The following is a 25,955-nucleotide window of genomic DNA, read 5'->3' as shown; positions in this document are numbered from 1 at the left end:
GTTTCGTCAACTGCAGTCGCAAAAACCATCAACAGATATGATCAAACTGACTCTCATGAGGAACGCCACAGGAAAGGAAGACCCATAATTACCTCTGCTGCAGAGGAGAAGTTCATTAGAGTTTACCAGCCTCAGAAAGGGCAGCCCAAATAAATGCTTCAGAGTTCAAATAACAGACACATCTATACATCTACAGTTCAGAAGAGACTGCGTGAATCAGGCCTTCATGGCTGACTTACTGCAAAGAAACCACTACTTAAGGACACCAATAATAAGAAGAGACTTGTTTAGGTCAAGAAACACGAGCAATGAACATTAGACCTATGGAAATCTGTCCTTTGGTCTGATGAGTCCAAATTTGAGATTTTTGGTTCCAACCGCTGTGTTTTTGTGAGACGCAGAGCAGGTGAACCGATGATCTCCGCATGTATGGTTCTCACCGTGGAGCATGAACGAGGAAGTGTGATGGTGTGGGGATGCTTTGCTGGTGACACTGTCAGTGATTTATTTCGAATTCAAGGCACATTTAACCAGCATGGCTTCCACAGCATACTGCAGCGATATGCCATTCCATCTGGTTTGCGCTTAGTGGGACTGTCATTTGTTTTTCAACAGGACAATGACCCAACACACCTCCAGGTTGTGTAAGGACTATTTGACCAAGAAGGAGAGTGATGGAGTGCTGCATCAGATGTCCTGGCCTCCACAATCACCCGACATCAACCCAATTGAGATGGTTTGGGATGATTTGGACCGCAGAGTGAAGGAAAAGCAGCCAACAAGTGCTCAGCATATGTGGGAACTTCTTCAAGACGGTTGGAAAAGCATTCTAGGTGAAGCTGGTTGAGAGAATGCCAAGAGAATGCAAAGCTGTCATCAAGTTAAAGGGTGGCTACTTTGAAGAATCTCAAATATAAAATATATTTCGATTTTTGTATCACTTTTTTGGTCACTACATGATTCCATGTGTTATTTCATAGTTTAGATGTTTTCACTATTATTCTACAATGTAGAAAATAGTACAAAATAAAGAAAAACCCTTGAATGAGTAGGTGTGTCGAAACGGTTGACTGGTACTGTAATTGGTTCACAGTTTTGGTATTTAACCTGCATGTGAGGAATGCGTCTGGCGGGGATAGATCAAATCGACGATTGCGCACGCAGAGCCGGTTTGGTCAGCATGTTAGGTTGTTCTTCATGAAAACGATCTCTCCGCAGAAGTACCAGTTGCAGGGATGGGAAAGAAAGCTTGATTGCTGTAGCAATATCAGGAAAACTGAACAGAAGGGAGTGGTGTTTAAAAATTCAGAAGTTCTGCAACATTTTTAATTGAGCCTCACATTCTCCTTAATTTCCGGCCTCAACACATTACGGAAAGGGATTAACTGTATTGGAAGCTCTTAGGACAGATCATCTGGGTACTGGACAGACAATAAATTGTCAGATGGAAACAGATTATTATCTTTAGAGGACAACAGTTCTTGAGGGCTTGAACAAAAAAAATATTTTAAGATTTTTTTCATACTGGTGAACCAGCATTTGAGTTGTGTGGTTGCAATATCAACAGTCCCATATCCCTGGTATATATTGGCATGCATCATTCAAGACTAAGTTTAAATTGTGTGCAGCGCAATGGACATATAATGCACAATGTCTCAGGAAAGACTGTCTGGGTTGGCAATATACAGTATAGGAAACAGTCGGGCCCGCAACCTGGACCAACAGGCAGTGGTGAAACCATTTGCACACTAAAAAGGAGGACATAAGGAGACCAGGGGAGTGTAGTGGCTGTCTCCTCTGACGAGGAGGAGTAGTAAGGATCGGAGGACCAATGTGCAGTGTGGTACGTGTTCATGCTCTTTATCAAACCAATTGAACACTGAAACAAAACAATAAAGGACACGTGAAATAACCAACCGAAACAGTTCCATGTGGAACACACAGACACAGAAGATAAACACCCACCAAACACAAGTGGGAAAAGGCTACCTAAGTATGATTCTCAATCAGAGACAACTAACGACACCTGCCTCTGATTGAGAACCATACCAGGCCAAACGCAAAAATCCCAAATCATAGAAAAAGGAACATAGACAACCCACCCAACTCACGCCCGGACCAACTAAACAAAGACATAACAACAGAACTAAGGTCAGAACGTGACAGGGAGTCTCTCAAGTTGGATTTATTTTGATTTAATTGAATTGACCTTCAATATTGCAGGCCATTTTTGTAGGCTATTAGCCAGAAAAAAACCTGCTGAATTTATCCTCAAGCCGACTAGTTTTTTCCTCACTATCTAAGTTTCCATCCAATTGGCGACAGATTTTCATGCAAATATTCTAAAATCCGCATAAAAACAATATGCGCATTTTCCCACCAGAGATGTTTCCATCAAATGGACTTATTGCAGATAAAGGCTGTGCGTGATGATGAAGTGCATATACACATTTATTTTTCTCTTAAATTCCCACTACATTTTCCATTGCATTTTTAACTCTACCGATGGTTCTCACCAAAAAATGTTTGCTTTATATAGTGTGTGCCCACAATGGTATTGGCAAGAGCACTCTAGCCAACCGCGCTATCTGCACACTGTTGGCTACAGCGCACGTATCGAACACTGATACGTGCGCTGTCCATCTGTCCATATGATGAGATTATATGGACAGATGGCAGCCAAGCATCATGTCACCAGAACAAGACCCTAGATATTTATTGGAAAGGAGCATGAAGCTCATCACCTTGCACTTTCACCACCCTGTGAAGTTCATCATCACTTATTTCATCTGTAGCCTAAGAAACTCTGTGCTTTCCCGACAAGTTGTAGTGGGAGGACCACACGACATTGCATCGCGTGACTCCAGGTTTACTTCGATATGATGGTCATTATGTCAGTATTTGTGCGTAAATGCCTTTCCATCGACATTTCTCATGTGCAAATATTTGTATGAACATGACAAGATTCAACAACTGAGACATAAACGGAACAAGTCCACAGACATGTGACTAACAGAAATAGAATAATGTGTCCCTGAACAAAGCGGGGGTCAAAATCAAAAGTAACAGTCAGTATCTGGTGTGGCCACCAGCTGCATTACGTACTGCAGTGCATCTACTCCTCATGGACTGCACCAGATTTCCCAGTTCTTGCTGTGAGATGTTACCCCACTCTTCCACCAAGGCACCTGCAAGTTCTCTGACATTTCTGGGGGGAATGGCCATAGCCCTCAACCTCCGATCCAACAGGTCCCAGACATGCTCAGTGGGATTGAGATCCGGGCTCTTCGCTGGCCATGGCAGAACATTGACATTCCTATCTTGCAGGAAATCACACACAGAACGAGCAGTATGGCTGGTGGCATTGTCATGCTGGAGGGTCATGTCCGGATGAGCCTGCAGGAAGGGTACCACATGAGGGAGGAGGATGTCTTCCCTGTAACACACAGTGTTGAGATTGCCTGCAATGACAACAAGCTCAGTCCGATGATGCTGTGACACACCGCCCCAGACCATGACAGACCCTCCACCTCCAAATCGATCCCTCTCCAGAGTACAGTCCTCAGTGTAATGCTCATTCCTTCGAAGATATACACGAATTCGACCATCACCCCTGGTGAGACAAAACCACAACTCGTCAGAGAATAGCACTTTTTCCAGTCCTGTCTGGTCCAGCGATGGTGGGTTTGTGCCCTTAGGCAACTTTGTTGCCAGTGATGTCTGGTGAGGACCTGCCTTACAACAGGCCTACAAGCCTTCAGTCCAGCCTCTCTCGGCCGATTGCGGAAAGTCTGAGCACTGATGGAGGGATTGTGTGTTCCTGGTGTAACTTGGACAGTTGTTGTTGCAATCCTGTACCTGTCCCGCAGGTGGGATGTTCGGATGCACCGATCCTGTGCAGGTGTTGTTACACGTGGTCTGCCACTGCGAGGACGATCAGCTGTCCATCTTGTCTCCCTGTAGTGCTGTCTTAGGCGTCTCACAGTACGGACATTGCAATTTCTTGCCCTGGCCACATCTGCAGTCTTCATGCTTCCTTGCAGCATGGCTAAGGCACATTCACGCAGATGAGCGGGGACCCTGGGCATCTTTCTTTTGGTGTTTTTCAGAGTCAGTAGAAAGGCCTCTTTAGAGTCCTAAGTTTTCATAACTGTGACCTCAATTGCCTACCTTCTGTAAGCTGTTAGTGTCTTGACGACCGTTCCACAGGTGCATGTTCATTAATTGTTTATGGTTCATTGAACAAGCATGGGAAACAGTGTTTAAACCCTTTACAATGAAGATGTGTGAAGTTATTTGGATTTTTACGATTTATCTATGAAAGACAGTGTCCTGAAAAAGGGACATTTCTTTTTTTATATTCAAAAAAATTAATTGGTATGCTGTTGCAGAGAAAATGTATTTTACAATCTGCAATGTTTTAGTTTCCAACTTTAATTACTGAACAAGTAATTACATTATTACCACCAGCCACCAGTCTAAAAATGCCAGCATTGCGACACTGTGTATAGCTTTGTGAAATGTTAGGTTTCACCTGAGAAAATTACAAACATTTATCCATTAGCTAAAGCAAAGCTACACATGCCCTGGCACCACCGAAAGCCTATCATTGATGTCGCAATTTCAGCACCATGGCTATACTTTGTGAGTGGCTGTCTTGATCACCCATTCAAGGGGGGGGGTCCTGAGAAACTGCGTTACTCCAGTGGTGACTACATTTTATTTTAAGTGAGTATATATTGAAAAAAACTATACTCGAAAGGAAACCTTTAAAGGGAATGTGAAAGACCACCAGGGCTGCATTATGTTCTCGTTGTGTGGTCTCCCTCTCACTGACTCCAGGTAACTATGGTTACTGTGCTTTACATGCAGTTGGCTCTGAGGGATGTTCTGTTTCAGTTTCTTCTCTTAGCAAATACATGTTTAAACACTCTGATTGATGACTGTGTTGTTATACTTGAATTCTTACCAAATGTGTAACTATAAAGTATTTAGATGGTAAGCTTAGGCCTCTAGGGGTACCCTTTCAACAAGCTACAACAGTTCTTCAGTAGGTCAGGGGGATGTCTCCTTCCACCAAAATATAATTGTGATCATTATATCTCTATCTCTCCTTCTTCTTCCTCACTATTTTGGAAACAATTATTTCTAGGTGAGAAAGTGAAAGTGAAAATGAATGTGTGTGTGTGTGTGTGTGTGTGTGTGTGTGTGTGTGTGTGTGTGTGTGTGTGGTGTGTGTGTGTGTGTGTGTGTGTCAGACTTGGTTCAAATACTATTTAGGGTATTTCAATTACTTTCAAAGACATTTGAAAGTAAGTATTTAGACATTCCTTTTTTTTTAAGATAAGTAGTTGAATTTTGGAATGTACAGTAGTTGGAATTACTTACTAAATACACTGACTCAAATACACCCCCATGCATTTAACACAGATATTTACAATTAGATGTGAAATAAGTATTTGAAAATATATTCAAAATGTAGGCTATTTATAGGATTTGTTTTTTTAAATACTTTCAAATATGTCCAAAACACATACACAGAGAGAAAGGAGAGAGAAACAAAAGGAGAGGGAAGAAAGAGATAGAGGGAGAGACAAGCAAGGGACACTTTTATACCTGAACATAACATGTCTGCTAGAATCTATAAGGGTCCCCAAACCTGGGAACACACTATTACACACCAAAAGCTCTTTGACACATCGAGTCAACAAAACCATTGTCTCCAAACAGGTGTCAGTCCTAACACAAGCCAAAAGAAATTCCACAATGAGCTACAGCTGATTGAGGTCTCCTTCACTAGCAAGAGTTATCCCTGATACTGCGTCCTCCCTCCTATCAAATCCTCCTCTACTCTCTTCTCCTAGCCAGCGCTGTATTGACATTAGATACACAAGGCTGTTATGGCAACAAGAACAGAACGAGGGGATATGGGACAGTGCTACCAGCAACAGCCAATCAGGTTTCACCGTTACATATCACATCCCTTCTCTGGAGGGTAGACTGGCAGGGAAAGGAAAGGGTGTGTGTGTGTGTGTGTGTGTGTGTGTGTGTGTGTATGTGTGTGTGTGTGTGTGTGTGTGTGTGTGTGTGTGTGTGTGTGTGTGTGTGTGTGTGTGTGTGTGTGTGTGTGTGTGTGTGTGCGAGCGAGAGAGAGAGAGAGAGAGAGAGAGAGAAAGAGACGGTTGGGATAACGAAAGGGATAGAGGTGAAGGAGAGACAGTGACAGAAGGAGTGAGAGCACAAGAACTCAAATGCATTTTCTCCATTAACCCAACCTGAGTGGATGGTAACAGTTGGTGATACGGCTGGTGATACGGTTGGTAATGCGCGTGTCTATCCTGTGATCAAGGCTCCAGGTGAGGAGATGAAGAGATGAGTTGTGTACGGTGCTGTAGATGTACTGGTTAATCTGTGTGTTTGTCCAGCTACGCAAAGCTCAGCCCACGGAGGCTTTGCCTTACACAACACAGAGAAGAAGAGAGTAAATAGATGGGGCAGGGAATGAGAGAGAAAGGGAGGGGAATAGAAACAGAGGGGAAACATTTTCAATGTTTTTGGAGAGAGAGGGAGAAAGAGAGAGAGAGAGAGAGAGAGAGAGTCAACAAGCTTGGGGATAGAGGTAATGAGAGACTCTAAAAAAGGGGATAGAGAGAGAGATGACAGCGAAAGAGGAAGACAGGAAGAGATGGGGGAAAAGAGTAAGAAGGAGAAGACAGAGAGGAGATAGGGAGGGAATTATAGATAAAAGGAGGAGAATAGAAAGAGAGGAAACGTTCAAAAACGTATGGGAGGAAGAGGAGGAGGAGGATGAGAAGGAAGAGGAGGGTTGATACCTGCTCTAATGCTGCAGTGCAGGGACCTGTCAGAGGGTGAATTAACCATCTGCACGTGCACGCATGGACACACACACACACACACACACACACACACACCAAGGTTATTATAGTAAACTAAAACTTGAACTAAAACTAATCATGAAAAAATGACTTAGTAAAATAAAATAAAATAATTAATAAACCTGTTTGGAAAACTAAAACTATACTGAAACTATTATCTTTGACTCCAAAACTAACTCAAATCAAATTTAAATAAGACATTCATTACGTTCAGTTTTTTTTCCAGTTTGGTTATCATCAGGCCTCTGAATCTGGCGGCTCACATTGAGATTGACTTCATCATTTAAAGGGAGACTCAGCGAGATGACGTTGCCGCGAGCAACACCGCAGAAATTGGGCTTGTTTGAGTGGATAAAGCAACCAAAAGTCGAGGAGTGGAGTCGGGGGAGGTGCATCTGTGACAGCTGAAAGTCAGACACTCATGTGGTTTTCCGACAGCAAGGCTCAGATCAACATGGCAGTGCTGCCAGGATGAAATCAGAAACTGCAGAAACTTGCAGTCGACTGCAGTCAAAACATCGCATGGTTTTTGTAAAGTTAAATGCAGTCGACATTTATGCGCAAGTCTGAAAAAATGTCCCCCCCCAGAATGCAACACACTTTGACGGGCGGTGTCCATCAACTTGACAAAAGTGATCCGCTCAAACGAGCCCATTGAGTTAAGCACAATGCAAGACTTTGCTCTTACAAAGTCACACAGAGTATGTGCACAGGTGCGCTTCACACCGCTACAACGTGGTAGCTACGGGACCAAAACAGTGGAGAACTTTAGCCTCACGCTTCAACACACCTGGTTGTTGTCTGCAGGGAAACCCGACCTTGGTGTTGAACTACCCTTTAAGATTAGGTGTTGTACTATCCCTTTAAGATTTGGTGTTGACCTATCTCTTTAACGTTTGGTGTTGACCATAGAGACAGATAGAGGACTCATATAACCTGTTTTAGCATGGACATTGCCATTGAGGGCTTCCACCCTTCTAAAGTAGTCAACAGGGTGGGGATTCCTATGGCCTTGGAACGATCAGCCAATGATCAGAGCATTGTCTTCTTCTTCAATTTTTTTTGCCTATGGTATGTCAATGGCTTTAAGCTATATCGCTGACATCTAGTGGCAACAATAAATAAATGACAAGTTTAGATTCAGGACTCACAGCACTGCATGTGTCAGTAAATCGGCAATATTAGCTTCATGCTTTTTCAAACATAAAAGAAGAAGAAAAATTACTACTTTAAAATGTAGATTTTGTGCTCTATGGTGTTGACCTGTCCCATCAAAATTTGGCGTTGAGTTGTCCCTTTTATATTTGTTTTATAAATGTCCCTCTAATATTTGGTGTTGAACTACCCCTTAAAGATTTGGTGTTGACCTCTCCATTATATATTTGTTGTTGTTCTATCCCTGTAATATTTGGTGTTGAACTACCCCTTCAAGATTTGGTGTTGAATTATCCCTTTAAGTGCAAAGGGAGGGTGTCAGTCACAGAAGAGCTGAGATGTTGACTGGCACCTCTCAGCCTGTAACGCCTACATGTAGAACAGGTGCTCATGAATATCAGATGCAGTGTTTTCATGCGTTGGCGTTTCGTATAGGCCTTGGGCATACATTCTCGCCTCTGTATTCTATCAGGTCTAATATGTAGATGCAGTAAAGGTGGTTTACTGACTGAACTATGTTCAAACTGTCAGAAAACTGAAGACTCATGTTAGCTCCCCTAACTAATGCATAGGCTTTAGCTCAGAGGGATAACTCAGGCACAAAGGTATGACAATATCGATTTGTGACTTCCTTATTTGTGTCTCTGTTTTTGACCATAACCACAAACCAGGAATCAAACCAAAAATCAAACCCTAACCCTAAGACCATGATGGCGCACAGAGCTAGTTAAATAAAGATTAAATAAAAATTTAATTAATAAAAAGCCTTGGCGTTAACTTTTGTGGTAAAAACAAATCTTCGGGCAAGATTGCTCATTATGCGAGCATAATTTACCGAACCCCCTCTGCTACACAACTTCACTCTCACGACTCTGCTACACAACTTTAAACACATGTTGAACTCATTTACATTTGAAATCATTGTATTGTATGCTAGAGTCGAGACCATTCTCTCTCTCTCTTTCTTTCTCGCTCTTTTTCTCCTAGCTAATAACATGTTTGTGTTCCTAGAACACTCTGTTATCTACATACAGTGCCTTGCGAAAGTATTTGGCCCCCTTGAACTTTGCGACCTTTTGCCACATTTCAGGCTTCAAACATAATGATATAAAACTGTATTTTTTTGTGAATAATCAACAACAAGTGGGACACAATCATGAAGTGGAATGACATTTATTGGATATTTCAAACTTTTTTAACAAATCAAAAACTGAAAAATTGGGCGTGCAAAATTATTCAGCCCCCTTAAGTTAATACTTTGTAGCGCCACCTTTTGCTGTGATTACAGCTGTAAGTCGCTTGGGTATGTCTCTATCAGTTTTGCACATCGAGAGACTGACATTTTTTTCCCATTCCTCCTTGCAAAACAGCTCGAGCTCAGTGAGGTTGGATGGAGAGCATTTGTGAACAGCAGTTTTCAGTTCTTTCCACAGATTCTCAATTGGATTCAGGTCTGGACTTTGACTTGGCCATTCTAACACCTGGATATGTTTATTTTTGAACCATTCCATTGTAGATTTTGCTTTATGTTTTGGATCATTGTCTTGTTGGAAGACAAATCTCTGTCCCAGTCTCAGGTCTTTTGCAGACTCCATCAGGTTTTCTTCCAGAATGGTCCTGTATTTAGCTCCATCCATCTTTCCATCAATTTTAACCATCTTCCCTGTCCCTGCTGAAGAAAAGCAGGCCCAAACCATGATGCTGCCACCACCATGTTTGACAGTGGGGATGGTGTGTTCAGGGTGATGAGCTGTGTTGCTTTTACGCCAAACATAACGTCTTGCATTGTTGCCAAAAAGTTCAATTTTGGTTTCATCTGACCAGAGCACCTTCTTCCACATGTTTGGTGTGTCTCCCAGGTGGCTTGTGGCAAACTTTAAATGACACTTTTTATGGATATCTTTAAGAAATGGCTTTCTTCTTGCCACTCTTCCATAAAGGCCAGATTTGTGCAATATACGACTGATTGTTGTCCCATGGACAGAGTCTCCCACCTCAGCTGTAGATCTCTGCAGTTCATCCAGAGTGGTCATGGGCCTCTTGGCTGCATCTCTGATCAGTCTTCTCCTTGTATGAGCTGAAAGTTTAGAGGGACGGCCAGGTCTTGGTAGATTTGCAGTGGTCTGATACTCCTTCCATTTCAATATTATCACTTGCACAGTGCTCCTTGGGAAATCTTTTTGTATCCAAATCCGGCTTTAAACTTCTTCACAACAGTATCCCGGACCTGCCTGGTGTGTTCCTTGTTCTTCATGATGCTCTCTGCGCTTTTAACGGACCTCTGAGACTATCACAGTGCAGGTGCATTTATACGGAGACTTGATTACACACAGGTGGATTTATCATCATTAGTCATTTAGGTCAACATTGGATCATTCAGAGATCCTCACTGAACTTCTAGAGAGAGTTTGCGGCACTGAAAGTAAAGGGGCTGAATAATTTTGCACGCCCAATTTTTCAGTTTTTGATTTGTTAAAAAAGTTTGAAATATCCAATAAATGTCGTTCCACTTCATGATTGTGTCCCACTTGTTGTTGATTCTTCACAAAAAAATATAGTTGTATATCTTTATGTTTGAAGCCTGAAATGTGGCAAAAGGTCGCAAAGTTCAAGTGGGCCGAATACTTTCGCAAGGCACTGTATGGTCGTTAATATTTTAGCAACCCATCTCATTGTTTCAACCAGACTGCATTTCTTTTTCTACCTTTAACCTATTTTTGCTCAGTGCTTACAAATACTAATACAGCACCTGGAACAGTTGAGTCAAATGTCCACTTTCATAAATTATATTAATTCATCAAATAATTGAATTTTTTCTATGATTTGAGCATAGAGGGAAGATAGAAATGCATGTAAATCTCTCCATATATGTGCTGACAAGTATGACCGGTCGTTTCCATGGCTACCCGTGCACATAATGTGTATTTTTATAGTGAGTTTAATTTTTATATTTTTTTTTACCTTTAACCCACTAGAGTCGGATTCCGTGCCCCCGCTGAAATCTAATTAGCATAATACAAAAATCCCCATCAACATCTGTCGGTTTAAACTGGAGATATCTGGGGGCAGAGCCGATGTCGCCCTTCCACATCTGCGGTGAAAGGTGGCAGAGCTAGAGCGGTGTTTGTCAGACCATGAGACATCCTGTAAATCGGTCTTCTCACGAAAAGGCCTGTAGTGTCCGATGTATGAACATTTTAAAATAATTTCATATGTTAGCTTTGTAGAACACACTGGAGGCCCAGTGCAGTCAAAAACATGATTTATTGTATATATTTCTACACTATGTGGTTGGAATAATACTGTGAAATTGAGAACATTATGATAATGCCCTTTTAGTGTAGAAGCTGTTTGAAAAGACCGCCTGAAATTTCAGCCTGTTTTGGTGGGTTGGAGTTTTGGCCTTCCATGGTGACATCACTGTGCAGTAAATTTGTTAAATAGACGAAAAGGACACAGAGTTACAAACCTCTCTGCCAATAACTGCTCATTTTCAGTTGACCCCTCTCCTCTCAGACCACTCCCAGACAGTCCTACCAAAATTCTTGCTTGAGAAAATGCTCTTTGCTAAGAAGGTACTTAAACCGCTGCCTTGGAAACAACCACTGCATTCATATAAACCACGTATCATCAGTAGCCTACATAATCTGCTGTATTTGGGTTATACACAATTCACTATGTATTTATTTGGACAGAGGAGCTAAAACTTGGCTATACACTACAGCATTTTGGATTTGAGATCAAATGTTTTATATGAGGCGAAAGTACAGAATGTCATCTTTTATTTGAGGGTATTTTCATACATATCCGTTTTAGCATTTAGAAATAAATGCACTTTATGTATATAGTCCCCCCATTTGAAGGTGGCATAAGTAATGTACGTAATCAAAAGTTTAGTATTTGGTCCCATATTCCTAGCAAAACTTGCTGGATACATTTGCAGTTTGTTTTGGTTGTGTTTCGTATTATGTTTTTTCCAAATGTATTTAACCTTTATTTAACAAGGCAAGTCAGTTAAGAAACAAATTCTTATTTACAATGACGGCTTTTCCGGACAAACTTCCCCTAACCCGGAGAACGCTGGGCCAATTGTGCGCTGCCCCACGTTCGTTGTGAACAAATGTTGTGAAACTAGTTTCAGCATCATCTCTGTAACTTTGCCACTCATCATTACTCACCATTCATTCATGATTACCCAGAATCATGGTAGCACCCAGAATAATGTAGATTTGCTCAGAAACATTACATTCTTATTCTAATGACTTGCCTAGTTAAATAAAATGTTTAAAAAATATTAATAATGTAATAAAAAGTAACTCAAAGTGACTAATTTCTATTGGGCCCAACATAATCCGAAACACTATTTAGGCCTATAGGTACATTCTTATTCTACTAAACTTTAGGCTACTTGTGGAGTCTTAATCAAACATGTATTCCTGTATTGGGGACATGTAACCAGGCCTAGGCCTAAATTGAACCATTTCATGAATCACACCGTGGAGGGCAGAGCAGACAAGCTACAACGCAGACCTGGGACGGAATTATGATAATTATATAGGTTTCCTGATGCCATTACGGGACTATTCAGGCGATCATCGATTCAACTGTTCAAGAGAAACGATCATGTCTCCTCAAGGATCCACTTTAAATGGGTAATCCCGATTTTGTCCCTCCCTCTTTCTCCCTCCGCCCGCCTCCCCCTCCCGCTCCGTGGCGGCGCTCGCTTCAGACGCTGCATATCTCTTTCGTTTTTCCAGCCACGGAAATCGGTGAACCGATCTTTCTATAGTTCGGAGATTGGTCGCGTTTATCTGTACTTTTTACCGCGGATGGACGTGAACCCAGTCACAATTTAGCCTAGACAAAACAAGAAACCTTGCGGAGTGAATCTATTGGGACTGCTGCTGTGCATTCGGACCACCAAGAGGATCCTTCCTCTGCGCGATATTTTCCTCCTATTTGGAAAGGAAGGGTGTTAGTTTTCGAAGTGAAATCTCAACAGTTGGTTTCCATTTGGGACTCATAACGCGTTGGTCTAGTTTGTCACACACTTCACGCCAAGTTACCGATATCTAAAACAAAAGGAAAATCTACAAAGTTCCACGATCAAGCCCGTCTCTGTGCAATGCCACAGTTGTCACATCGGAGCCCAGATGAGGAAAAAACAAAACCGTAGGCTATAGCTTGCACTTCTACAGCACGCATATTTGCGCCGATCACATAGTGGTAAATCCCATCTCACTGATTTATTTCCCCATCTCAAAGGCACAATATCAATATAGGCACTGATTTTTTTGTGTGTATGTGTGGTGTTTTTCGGTGTCAAACTGTACGCCTACTCACTGAAATACCTTTTGCACTACCCAGCTCTGACAGAAGCGGAAGAAGACTGAGATACGGGATAGTGGATTTACCCGCTAGTGCAGTGTGATTGTGTGTGTTGGTGAGCTGAGAGGAGCGCTCACTTAGACTATCTCCCGCCGTCTGGTTGTCATGTAGGCTACCTAACCGCCTGACTGCCCTCAGCATCCGGGTAAGGACTGCTGCCTCTACCCTTCTCTTCCAAATGTCATGTTATTTTCCACAGGTGTATGAGTGGAACGAATTAATGGTTTCGTGCGATGCGTGTGTTTTGCACTGGCTCTACCAATGCAACCATCCGCCTGTTGTCTGCAGATAACGAGTTCAGTCTTGCTGGGAGAAAATAGTCAAGTTGCAATAAACAACCTCCCCTGGTTTGGTAATAAACACTGATGTTTTATAGGTGGGAACAGCTAATTTCCGAATGGGGGGTGCGGCTACTATTCAGACAGGGAGTCTGTGTCCTTCACCAATGAGTGTTTGTCGCAACAGTTTGTCTCAGGTAGAAAATGAATGGTTGGTCATGTCTGGGGAGGCATTTTATGCGCTCGTGGGTTTATCCTATCGTTTTATTTGGAGAATCCGCGTAAATGTCACAGACGGCAATGCGCAACTGTCATCAGGGTCGTCTCGTGTGTATTTGATCGTGCTCGCGTGTGCGTGTATTTATCTGCGCGTAGCTCTGTGTCTGCATTATTGGATACGCCGGTTTAGCTTGATCCATTAGTTGTTCCTAGTTCAGATTCTACATGTCAATTGTAGTGAATGGTTGTGTTTTTTTTGTTGTTATTACTCAAACAGAATGTTTAGCTCGAGCTTCGAAAGAGAAGAGACAACCTTGTTTAATTAACAAGCGCTCGTTCGTGAGAAGTAAATCCTTCTTACATAATTTCCAAGGGATGGGCATCGGCTCTCCTCTCCATTCTCCTTCCTTTTTCTGGGTGTGTCCTCGCGCTATTGCGTTTCTACAGGGGGAGACCCCGCAAAATCTGCTCGTGACTATTTTTCAGATTGTGTGACCTCCAAAGGAGGTCATCTGCGCTGTTATTTTCCTCCGGCAGCGGAGTGTCAGGGACCACGGCTATTATTGCAATATTATTATATTCAGAACATTCAGGTTGATCTCACCCCTTTAAAGCCGGCCTTTATCCTATATACGCACTTTCACCTTCACTCTAGACTAGACTAGACTAGGTGTGACTGCTGCAGTAAACTGAACATGTCTAATCATACTGTAGGCTACACCTTCCCCTCAGGAACAGCCTCAGAAAAACATTACATATTTAACTTATTGACTACTATTTGTTGTGTGTTTAAATGCTGTAACATACAGTTCCAGTCAAAAGTTTGGACACTGACTAATTCAAGGTTTTTTTCTTTATTTTGACTGATTAGACCTTGTAGAATGAAAGTGAAGGCATCAAAACTATGAAAAAACACATTGAATCATGTAGTAACCTGAAAAGTGTGAAACAAATCAAAATATATTTTATATTTGAGGTTCTTCAAATAGCCACCCTTTGCCTTGATGACAGCTTTACACACTCTTGGCATTCTCTCAACCATCTTCATGAGGAATGCTTTTCCAACAGCCTTGAAGGAGCTCCCACATATGCTGAGCACTTGTTGGCTGCTTTTCCTTCACTCTGCGGTCCAACTCTTCCCAAACCATGTCAATTGGGTGGAGGCCAGGTCATCTGATGCAGCACTCCATCACTCTCCTTCGTAGCCCTTACACAGCCTGGAGGTATGTTGGGTCATTGTCCTGTTGAAAAACAAATGACAGTCCCAGGCCTGATTCACACAGTCTCCTCTGAAACAGTTGATGTTCAGATGTGTCTGTTACTTGAACTTTGAAGCATTTATTTGGGCTTCAATTTCTGAGGCTGGTAACTCTAATGAACTTATCCTCTACAGCAGAGGTAACTCTGGGTCTTCCTTTCCTGTGGCGGTCCTCATGAGAGCCAGTTTCGTCATAGCGCTTGATGGTTTTTGCAACATTGAAATCTTCCGTATTGACTGACCTTTGTGCCTAAAAGTAATGATGGACTGTCGTTTCTCTTTGCTTATTTGAGCTGTTTGAGCTGTTGAGCTGTTTTTTATCAAATAGGGCTTGCTTTTGTATACCACCCCTACCTTGTCACAGCACAACTGATTGGCTCAAATTTATTAAGATATTAATTCTACAACTTTATTAAGGTGCACCTTTTAGTTGAATGCATTCTGGTTGAGAGAATGCCAAGTGTGTGCAAAGCTGCCATCAAGGCAAAAGTGTGGCTACTTTGAAGAATCTCAAATATAAATTATATTTTTATTTGTTTTATACTTCTTTTTTTTCAGTACTTGATTCCATATGTGTTATTTCATAGTTTCTGGTGCCTTCACTTCATTCTATATTGTAGAAAATAGTACAAATAAGGAAAAACCACAAGAATGAGTAGGTGTGTCCAAACTTTTGATTGGTTCTCTATGTATAGCATCGTCTGTCACAGGCATCATTATTATTATTATTATTATTATTATTATTAATATAGTGTGTCTCATTCATCTCTTTGACTGAGGGAATGTTCTGTGTCCTGTCTGTCAACTTGATCAATTAAACTCACAGCCTGATCAATAACACTCACATTATCAATATAGTAAATGACACTGCATGCATGCATAGTGCTGTGTGTCTGTCCTGTCTTTCTGTCCCGTCTGTATGGTGATATGCCGGTTATTTATTATCTTGGACTGTCTGAAAAAGGCAGCAAACATCTCTCTAAGTGTGTTTCGTCCCTCTGATAAAGGGTATCGACCTTTTTTATAGCAGAAAGTAATTGCTGGTTCAAGACGCACTCTGAACTCCATCGTACTCCAGACAGAACAGCAAATGGTGACGTCAGCTTCTCAGTGTGACATTTGTCATATAGATTGCGTTCCCCTCCGCAAACGTCGCCGGCATCCACCAATGGTTGCATGCCACGGCGTCGACTGACGTATTGCTGTAATATAGTACGTGAGCTGATACGTAAGATGCCTATCCAGGTGTTGTAAGATCTGGCAGGGGTCAGCAACTTCTGAGCAGAGGATTGTGTCCTCTGTCCTTGTCCCATGATCCCGTGGGACATCCTTTTCTGCCTCGTTAATCCACTAGTCACATGCATGAGTGACTGCCCCGGTGTCTCCGCCATGCCACTCTCTGGAAGTCACCCTCTGAGTTTTGTCAGCAACACGTGATAATGGAGGTCCCTCAAAGCGAGTTAGTAGGGGCAAGGGGGGTGGTTAGGGATTCACAAAATCTCATCAGTCCCATCATAAAGACATCATGGCTACCGACCGTCATCATTCCCAGCTTCCTACTGGTCCATCTCTTCTATCTAATCAGCCTCAGCTTTCTTCTTGCTCATCCATCCTTCAAATCTCCACTGTGCCCGAGGGGACTTGTCTACCAAGGTTGATGGGGGAGGTTGCCCCTTTAAGCTAATATATACCCTTGGGACAGTATGCTACTCTTCAGTGTTGGTCCCAGGGGCCCACAAGGATAATAATATATGCCATTTAGAAGACTGGATTGCACTCCCTGTACTGTTATGAATTCCCTGTGTCAATTGAACCCACAACCTTTGTGTTGGTATCATCAACAGAGGGCCACACGGAGGCACATCCTTATTGTCCAGGGTTTGAACACAGACAAAACTCTGTCAGACTGCACCTCTTTGTCTAAACTGTGTTATTGTGAATGTGTCTTGCACACGTTGCTACAGGGTTGACGGGCTCTGTGTTACGTGTTTTTATTAGTTTTTATTGGGTTTTGTTCGTCCGTATTGTGGTGTTTGTTTTGTTAGTGTGTTTTTTTTAGGTGTTTGTTATGCTAGTTGGTGTGTATTGCGGACCTGTAGGCCTGTAGTGTTATTGTGCCGCAATTATTCCATATATGTGACTACCATAATTAATATTCTAGTATTCACTATGCTGCATCGTCCCAACTAATTGTACATGTTCTACATTTTGTCTTGCACTCTGGGTGGGCTTGGGTGGCCTGCCAGAACTGTCCCTCTAGGAAACCTCATCAGTAGAGATCTAAATAGAATGTAATAACCTAGCAACTTTCAACGTCCATTATACTCACTTCTCTTGTTACGTTTTTAATTGTATTTTCTTCATGTAACCAACACCGCTAACCCATTATTGAAGGTTTTTCTACAAGACTGTTTGTTCTGGGCGGTGACGTTCCAATTCCCGATTTGAGTGGGAAGAGGGGAACATCTTCCAAAAGGATTGGGCTCATGCAGAGGCTGACCGGTTTATTTTCCCTCGTTCAAATCCCCCGCTCCTCAACCCTCTTCTTATTCCACTCCTCTCTTCAATCCCCCCCCCCCCCCCCCCAATTCCTCCTCATGTTCAGGATTGAGTGAACTAAGAATTGAGTTAGTCTCAGAGTCACGATTCATAGCAGAGGTTAAGCCCCTGAAACCAAGAGCCCCTTTAGCACCCTATCTCATCTCAGAAAGGGCCCCACACACACACACACACACAAAAACACATACGCACAGAGAGTGTTAAGCCTGCATTGCTGGGTGAGTTTGTTCTGAGTCCTATCCCATCTGGAAAAGAGAGAGGAGATAGATAGATATAGGCCTGTAGTGTTATGGTGCTGCTACACTACATGACCAGAAGTATGTGGACATACGTTGATAATATCATTACAAAATCATGGGGATTAATATGGAGTTGGTCCCTCCTTTTGGTGTTATAACAGCCTCCTCTTCTGGGAAGGCTTTCCACTAGATGTTGGAACATTGCTGCAGGACTTGCTTCCATTCAATCACAAGAGCATTAGTTAGGTCGGGCACTGATGTGGCTCGCAGTCGGCGTTCCAATTCACCCCAAAGGTGTTAGATGGGGTTGAGCTCTGGGCTCTGCAGGCCAGTAAAGTTCTTCCACACTCCACCAAACTTTACAGTTGGCACTATGCATTGGGGCAGGTAGCGTTCTCCTGGCATCTGCCAAACCCAGATTCCTCCTTTGGACTGCCAGATGGTTAAGCGGGATTAATCACTCCAGAGAACGCGTTGCCACTGCTCCAGAGTCCAATGGAGGCAAGCTTTGCACCACTCCAGCCGACACTTGACATTGTGCATGGTGATCTTAGGCTTGTGTGCGGCTCCTCGGCCCTGGAAACCTGTTTCATGAAGCTCCCGACGAACAGTTCTTGTGCTGATGTTGCTTCCAGAGGCAGTTTAGAACTCGCTAGTGAGTGTTGCAACCGAGGACAGACGATTTTTACACGCCACACGCTTCAGCACTCGGCGGCCCCCTCCTGTGAGCTTCTGTGACCTACCACTTCGCGGCTAAACTGTTGTTGCTCATAGGTGCTTCCACTTCACAATAACAGCACTTACAACTGACCGGGGCAGCTCTAGTAGGGCAGCCATTTTATGAACTGACCCGTTTGAAAGGTGGCATCCTATGGCGGTGCCACGGTGGAAGTCACTGAGCTCTTCAGTTAGGTCATTCTACTGCCAGTGTTTGTCTATGGCGATTGCACGGCTGTGTGCTCGATTTTCATACACCGGTCAATAACGGGTGGGACTGTTAATAACCAAATCCACTAATCTGAAGAGATGTCCACATACTTTATATATAGTATAACTGCCAGGCACGCAGAGATGCGTGTCGCCACCTGGGTGTATATAATATGTTTTATGTATAGATTTAGTCTAACACACACATGTGGGTGTGTATATGTCCCAGTTATGATATCAGCAGTATTTTTGCTTCATCACAAACAAGGTACTAGGGTAGTGAATTGATGTTATATTCAGGCTGTAAGCAAGGAAAGTTCATCTACAAAGCTGGAAGCTACTGGTATCTTCTTGCATTGTAAAGTGTTCTAGACTGTAATGGACATTGTTTTGCGAACACTTTCGACATTTCTAGCTACATGCCATATTGCATTATTCAAAGGCACTCAACCCTAATTGTTCCTGTAAGTCACTCTGGATAAGAGCGTCTGCTAAATTACTAAAATGTAAATGTTAGCTTCTGTGCAGCATAAGTGGTGATGCAGGCCAGACTCCATGTGAGTGCAGTGGTTCAGGCTAGAGCTAGCAATGAGTAAGTAGAACAGGCACGTTGCGCTTTAAGGGGGCATCGGCTGCACTGATAGACTTGATTCTCTCTCAATCAGTAGACGACATGAGACACATTTGATAGAAGTACCGAAGGGGAAAAAATAACAAAATAATTATAGTACCGAACCGTTTTTCCTGTTCTTGTATCGAAAAAGTACAGAAGTTTCGGTATACAATGCAACACTCTTCTCTTCTCTCTGCTCTCTCCTCTCCACTCCGTTTCTCTCCTTTGTTCGTCATCGTGGCAAATTTGTTTTGAGTGTTTTTGTTCTGTATGTGTGTGTTTAGTCATGATGAACTTCTCGTTAAGGTGTTGCAGACTGCTGCTGAGGATGTGATGAGCTGTAAGCAGGCTCCATCAAGTGTGTGTGTATGTGTGTGGTGAGTGTGAAGTGACAGCTCAGCGCACACACAGCTGCTAGATGTGTTGTGAGTTGTATTAATAGAGCGTGGAAGTGAAGTGTCCCCTGAGAGTCCCTGTGGTGCATTGTGGGATTGTGGCGTGTTGACAGGATCGACACAGAGTAGAGGTGTGGGGGGGGCGTGCGGCTTCAGCTCATTATCACAAAACATCACTGGCGTACTCATTAAGACAAACACACACCGGTTTCTGAACACATGAAGTTGTCATTGTTGAGTTCATCTATGGTGCCAAACAATGTGACTCTTTGTCCCTGCTGCAAGGGTGTGTGTGTGTGGATATTAGCAGACAGGCAAAAAATGTGGAACACTGACGAAGAGGTTGGATTGATTAGAAAACATGCTAATGAAGGAGAGAACGCGATGGCGAGAGAGGCACAGAACGATAGAGAGAACAGGTATGAGTAAGGGGGGGGGGGGGGGGATTGTGACCGAGAGCAGGAGGAGAGAAAGTCCGAGGCAAGAGGAATATATGGAGACAGTGAAAGAGGGCCATTTAACATATGCTGTCGGTGATGAAACCGGTGTGACTCTAGTACCCAACCCAGATGGTTGTTTACATTGAGAGCACACCTACATTCATACACACATAGTGAAGCAAGGGACTCTTAGATAGTAGGCTACTGAGTTATTTCCTGCATTCTTTTATCATCCTCCGCAGCATGGTTAATGCACGCCCGTTTGTTCATTGTGGCTTTATCTATCAGAGCAAATTGTTGACGATCATAAATAGCAAGCCTCTGCATTTTAGTAGCACACTGTCTCACATCTTTTTTATTTTTAGATATTCAAAGCAAAATATGCTTTTTAGATCATCACAGTAGTGTTCAAAAGAAATGTCCTGTCTCTCGCTATACCTATTATTGTTGCCATAATGATTTGTTGTTTTTAATATCATAGTCTGTCCCACTTTGCTTGGCTTTGCCACTCTTGCTATAATAAAGCTGATCTGAAGCGGAATTTGAGACGGGCAGAGAGGGAGGGAGGGAGAGAAGAAGAGGGAGAGTGGTGAGGTTAGGATGAAGTGTAGTCATTTACTCGAACCAATGGAATGTATTTGCACGGAGGGAGGGAGGGACGGAGGGATGCACTGCACTGGTCGTGGAGCTCACGTTGGCTCCAGGGAAGGAGCGCGACGCATTGCACTCGTTTACTGAACTCACTATGTATGGTAACAGTACGGCAGTTAAACTCACAGAGGAGAGGTGGATGAGGGGACAGGAGAGGGGGTGGGACAAAGGGGTCCGAGGTGGAGTGTTGTAGGCGCAGAGGAAGTGGAGATCTGGATGGTTTCCTCATGTTCTGTGTTCCTCATGCATATTTTCTCCTCGCCATTTCACTTCCTGATATTTTAACGACACTGGGCTGAGGCCTCTCCCTCTGTCCCTCTTTTACATCTGTTTGTGTTTATGTAGCCAGCTTTTGTTTGTGTGTGTGTGTGTGTGTGTGTGTGATGTAGTTGTTTAGTTAAATGTGTGTTTAAGTAGCCAGTGTATGTAGTTCTAGTGCTGTAGTTGTTTGGAAGTCTGGCGGTAACAGTAACACACGTCAGATGTAGCTGCCGGGCCCAATGCCAAGAGGGAACTCTCTGCCTCACTGCCTCCATCCCCTTGTTCTCTCCCTCTGCCTCCTCTGCTCCCTGTCTTTCGTACCCCCCCCCCCTCGTTTTCCCCGTCACTCCTTTTTCCTCCCTGTCTATCTCTCGGTTCATTCATCATTCTCCCTTCTTTCTCTCTCTGGGATGGGGGAGTTGGAGTGTGTGTGATGTAGTTGTGTAGTTAAATGTGTGTTTTATGTAGCCAGTGTATGTAGTTCTAGTGCTGTAGTTGTTTGTATGTTTGGAAGTCTGGGAGTAACAGTAACACACGTCAGATGTAGCTGCCGGGCCCAATGCCAAGAGGGAACTCTCTGGCTCACTGCCTCCCTCCCCCCCTCCATCCCCTTGTTCTCTGCCTCTCTCTGCTCCCTGTCCTTCGTACCCCCCCCCCCCCCCCCCCCCCCCCGTCACTCCTTATTTTACTCGTCTATCTCTCGGTTCATTCATCGTTCCCCCTTCTTTCTCTCTCTGGGATGGGGGAGTTGGGGTGTGTGTCAGGGGTCTGATCTGTCCACCCAGACCAGCCTCCAGACAGGCGAGTGTTTTTATAGCGGTCACCGCCTTAACCTCATGTGCACATACACACACACACACACATATCGTCACAGAGATTAACTGCTCGGATATTTATGCGCTACAATAAGCTAGTTTACAAATCACACACAATGCTATTAAAACAGCGTTTTGTATTAAAACTGATTGTGCATCGTTAGCTGTTGGTTATGTAATGAGGTGTGTGTGTGTGTGTGTGTGTGTGTGTGTGTGTGTGTGTGTGTGTGTGCGCGTCCTGTGTCTGGAGCAGTGAATGGGGGTTGAATGCTGAATGTTGTATTTGGGTTGAGAAACAGGGTGTGGTGCTGTTTGGACATTATTACTGAACACAATGAGGCTGAGCTGTTCTCTCCTACTGCGGCTGTTTACTGAATATATATATATATATATATATACACACACACATACACATACACATACACATACACACACACATACACACACACACACTCACTGAACTTCATTCAGTTGACTGGCCCAACATCAAATCCAAAATGGAAGAAGGAAATAGGAATATTATACTTAAATGAAATGTCTGGAAAACCTGAAACAGACCTTACCGAACTGTTCCACTAACGGAACAGAAGTTATTCCACGTTTTATACAGCATAAACCAACCTACATGTCCGTTCATTCCTCTGACAGAGTTCGAAAACATTTAGTCTGCTGTTATAAATGCTCAGTGGTGTTAATTGAATTAAACTGGCTAGTCTGCGTGTATCAGAGTTCCTGCTTATTTGAGGTTTAGGACAAGCCTTTCCGTGTGTGTCAAACAATCAAAGGTGCCGTTGTCCTGGACCTAAATAGCTCTGCGTTATGATCATATGAATGCTGTAAATAACGTGTTTTTCCACTGCTGCCCGACGTGCTGGTCCCATTTAAACAAGAGGCCTTACAGAAGGGGAAGGGGAAAGGGAGAGCGAGTGGGTGCGGAGACCGAAAAGCACATGGGTGCATTCATACCGATGCTGTATGTATTGTGTAGTTCCTACACGCCTCTTTTGTATGGAATGAAACATCTGATCAACTCTATACATCGCGTCTAGCTGCTGAGTAAGCTGATTGTGTCACAGAACCGAGACAAGGAGAGTGGATTCTAGAAGAGCGAATGAGGACGACGCCGTATAGATTGGGAGGACTGTGAGATAGGATTGTGAGATACGCCCGTCCCATCCCACAAGTATCAATGGCTCTCTGTGTTTGCGTCACTGTCTCAAGCAAACCTGGTTAGCACACATTCCAGTAGCATTAGCATGACTTCATTTCAAACAAGCGGTGGCAGTGAGGTAGGAAGGCTGGTGGTTTGCTGAACACACTGAAAACCACGACATTTGTTGTGCCTCGACATCTGGGACCATCTTGTGACTGCAGTAGAGGAACAACCTTGCAACAGTCATCTGAAGCTGACAAACTCATTTTCCTAAAGAACTAGCACTTCTCTCTCTCTGTGCGTGTGTGCTATTACACAATGTTTGTGTGTTTCCAATGTCTTGAGGGTCGAATGAGTCTCGTTCAGTCTGAACACTTGTCGCTTTAGTAAATCATCGCTAATTACACAATGTGACCTTGCTGCACATGCCAAGTGTTATTTGTGACATTTAGTAGTAGTCAATGTTGGCCAACATTGGATACCCCCTGCTGTTTATATATATACTGCTCAAATCAATCACACTTCGGTGAAATCAATCTGTCCACTTAGGAAGCAACACTGATTGACAATAAATTTCACATGCTGTTGTGCAAATAGAATAGACAACGGGTGTAAATTATAGGCAATTAGCAAGACTCCCAATAAAGGAGTGGTTCTGCAGGTGGGGACCACAGACCACTTCTCAGTTCCTATGCTTCCTGGCTGATGTTTTGGTCACACTAGTGGTTTGGGTTGTAGACTCCGTCTCATGCTACAAGTGGCTCAGGTAGTGCAGCTCATCCAGGATGGAACATCAATGCGAGCTGTGGCAAGAAGGTTTGCTATGTCTGTCAGCGTAGTGTCCAGAGCATGGAGGCGCTACCAGGAGACAGGCCAGTACATCAGGAGACGTGGAGGAGGCCGTAGGAGGGCAACAACCCAGCAGCAGGACCTACCTCCGCCTTTGTGCAAGGAGGAGCAGGAGGAGCACTGCCAGAGCCCTGCAAAATGACCTCCAGCAGGCCACAAATGTGCATGTGTCTGCTCAAAACGGTCAGAAACAGACTCCATGAGGGTGGTATGAGGGCCCGACGTCCACAGGTGGGGGTTGTGCTTACAGCCCAACACCGTGCAGGACGTTTGGCATTTGCCAGAGAATACCAAGATTGGCAAATTCGCCACTGGCACCCTGTGCTCTTCACAGATGAAAGCAGGTTCACACTGAGCACATGTGACAGACGTGACAGAGCCTGGAGACGCCGTGGAGAACGTTCTGCTGCCTGCAACATCCTCCAGCATGACCGGTTTGGCGGTGGGTCAGTCATGGTGTGGGGTGGCATTTCTTTTGGGGGCCGCACAGCCTTCCATGTGCTCGCCAGAGGTAGCCTGACTGCCATTAGGTACCGAGATGAGATCTTCAGACCCCTTGTGAGACCATATGCTGGTGCGGTTGGCCCTGGGTTCCTCCTAATGCAAGACAATGCTAGACCTCATGTGGCTGGAGTGTGTCAGCAGTTCCTGCAAGAGGAAGGCATTGATGCTATGGACTGGCCCGCCCGTTCCCCAGACCTGAATCCAATTGAGCACATCTGGGACATCATGTCTCGCTCCATCAACCAACCACAGACTGTCCAGAAGTTGGCGGATGCTTTAGTCCAGGTCTGGGAGGAGATCCCTCAGGAGACCATCCGCCACCTCATTAGGAGCATGCCCAGGTGTTGTAGGGAGGTCATACAGGCACATGGAGTCCACACACACTACTTAGCCTCCTTTTGACTTGTTTTAAGGACATTACATCAAAGTTGGATCAGCCTGTAGTGTGGTTTTCCACTTTAATTTTGAGTGTGACTCCAAATCCAGACCTCCATGGGTTGATACATTTGATTTCCATTGATCATTTTTGTGTGATTTTGTTGTCAGCACATTCAACTATGTAAAGAAAAAAGTATTTAATAAGAATATTTCATTCATTCAGATCTAGGATGTGTTATTTTAGTGTTTCCTTTATTTTTTTGAGCAGTGTATATATATATATTTATTTTTTTATTTTTTGAATTGTAATCCAGAGTAATGTCACTTGACAGCATGCCTCTGAGTGATTGGTTAGAAGACAGGCTCAGGGTCATTGGCTGACGTGGGGTGTTCTGCCCCAGAATGCAACACAACACCGGGTGTGTAGCCAAGCCAGCATATAACCTACATGAATGGAATTAGAAGTGGAACCCAGCTAGTCATTATGAATGAAACCATGGCACCAGCAGAGGCAGTAGTAACATGCCATCCAACCAAGTGGACCGATCTCCCTCCGTAATATGATTCTGCGCTCTACTGTTCACTCCTGATATGTGTCATTCTCTTCCAGTGCACCGCAGTTCACCATGTCCCATTCAAATACATTTTGTACTACTTGCTTCAGTTTAGTGCTTGATTTCATTAGTCTCAATTCATTGAATATATCGGGGAGTTGGCTGTAGGCCTGTACAGCTCAGCCATTGTATCCCAAACAAGACCACCATAATTCTGAATCAATCTTTTGTTAACACCAAAGCAGGCCTGTTGGGGATAGGGCCAGCCCGTGACCACCGGTGTCTCTGGGATCAATCGAACAAGAGGTCAGCTGAATAGGGTCAGGACCAGATGTAGTTTTTCTGTTGCCTCTAACCTCTGACCACACACACTGGTAGCATGCTCAGTGACACCACGCTCCAGGGTGACTGGTTCTATAATGG

The 25,955-nt window shown here is 43.6% G+C and overlaps 1 protein-coding gene across 19 annotated transcripts in view; it reads left to right on the top strand.

The window, feature by feature from the left end:
- The first annotated feature begins 6,101 nt into the window (after nucleotides 1–6,101).
- The window catches only part of LOC110493206 (plasma membrane calcium-transporting ATPase 1), a 160,147-nt gene continuing 140,293 nt past the window's right edge, over nucleotides 6,102–25,955 (top strand). For 4 of the 19 annotated variants that reach the window (XM_090205321.1, XM_090205327.1, XM_036950052.2 and 1 more), the window contains exons 1-2: nucleotides 12,752–13,223; nucleotides 13,419–13,584. The gene's annotated coding sequence lies outside the window, so the exon portion shown is untranslated. Of the gene's footprint in view, nucleotides 6,357–12,633; nucleotides 13,278–13,418; nucleotides 13,585–25,955 lie in introns of those variants that run through there. The other 15 variants (XM_090205322.1, XM_090205329.1, XM_036950055.2 and 12 more) reach the window with 6 other exon arrangements.

Source organism: Oncorhynchus mykiss, chromosome 17, assembly GCF_057628025.1.
Source record: "Oncorhynchus mykiss isolate SJ-2025 chromosome 17, ASM5762802v1, whole genome shotgun sequence".
Classification (NCBI taxonomy): Eukaryota; Metazoa; Chordata; class Actinopteri; order Salmoniformes; family Salmonidae; genus Oncorhynchus; species Oncorhynchus mykiss.
Note: the sequence above shows the minus strand (reverse complement) of the source record. Positions and strands in the feature narration are given on the sequence as shown.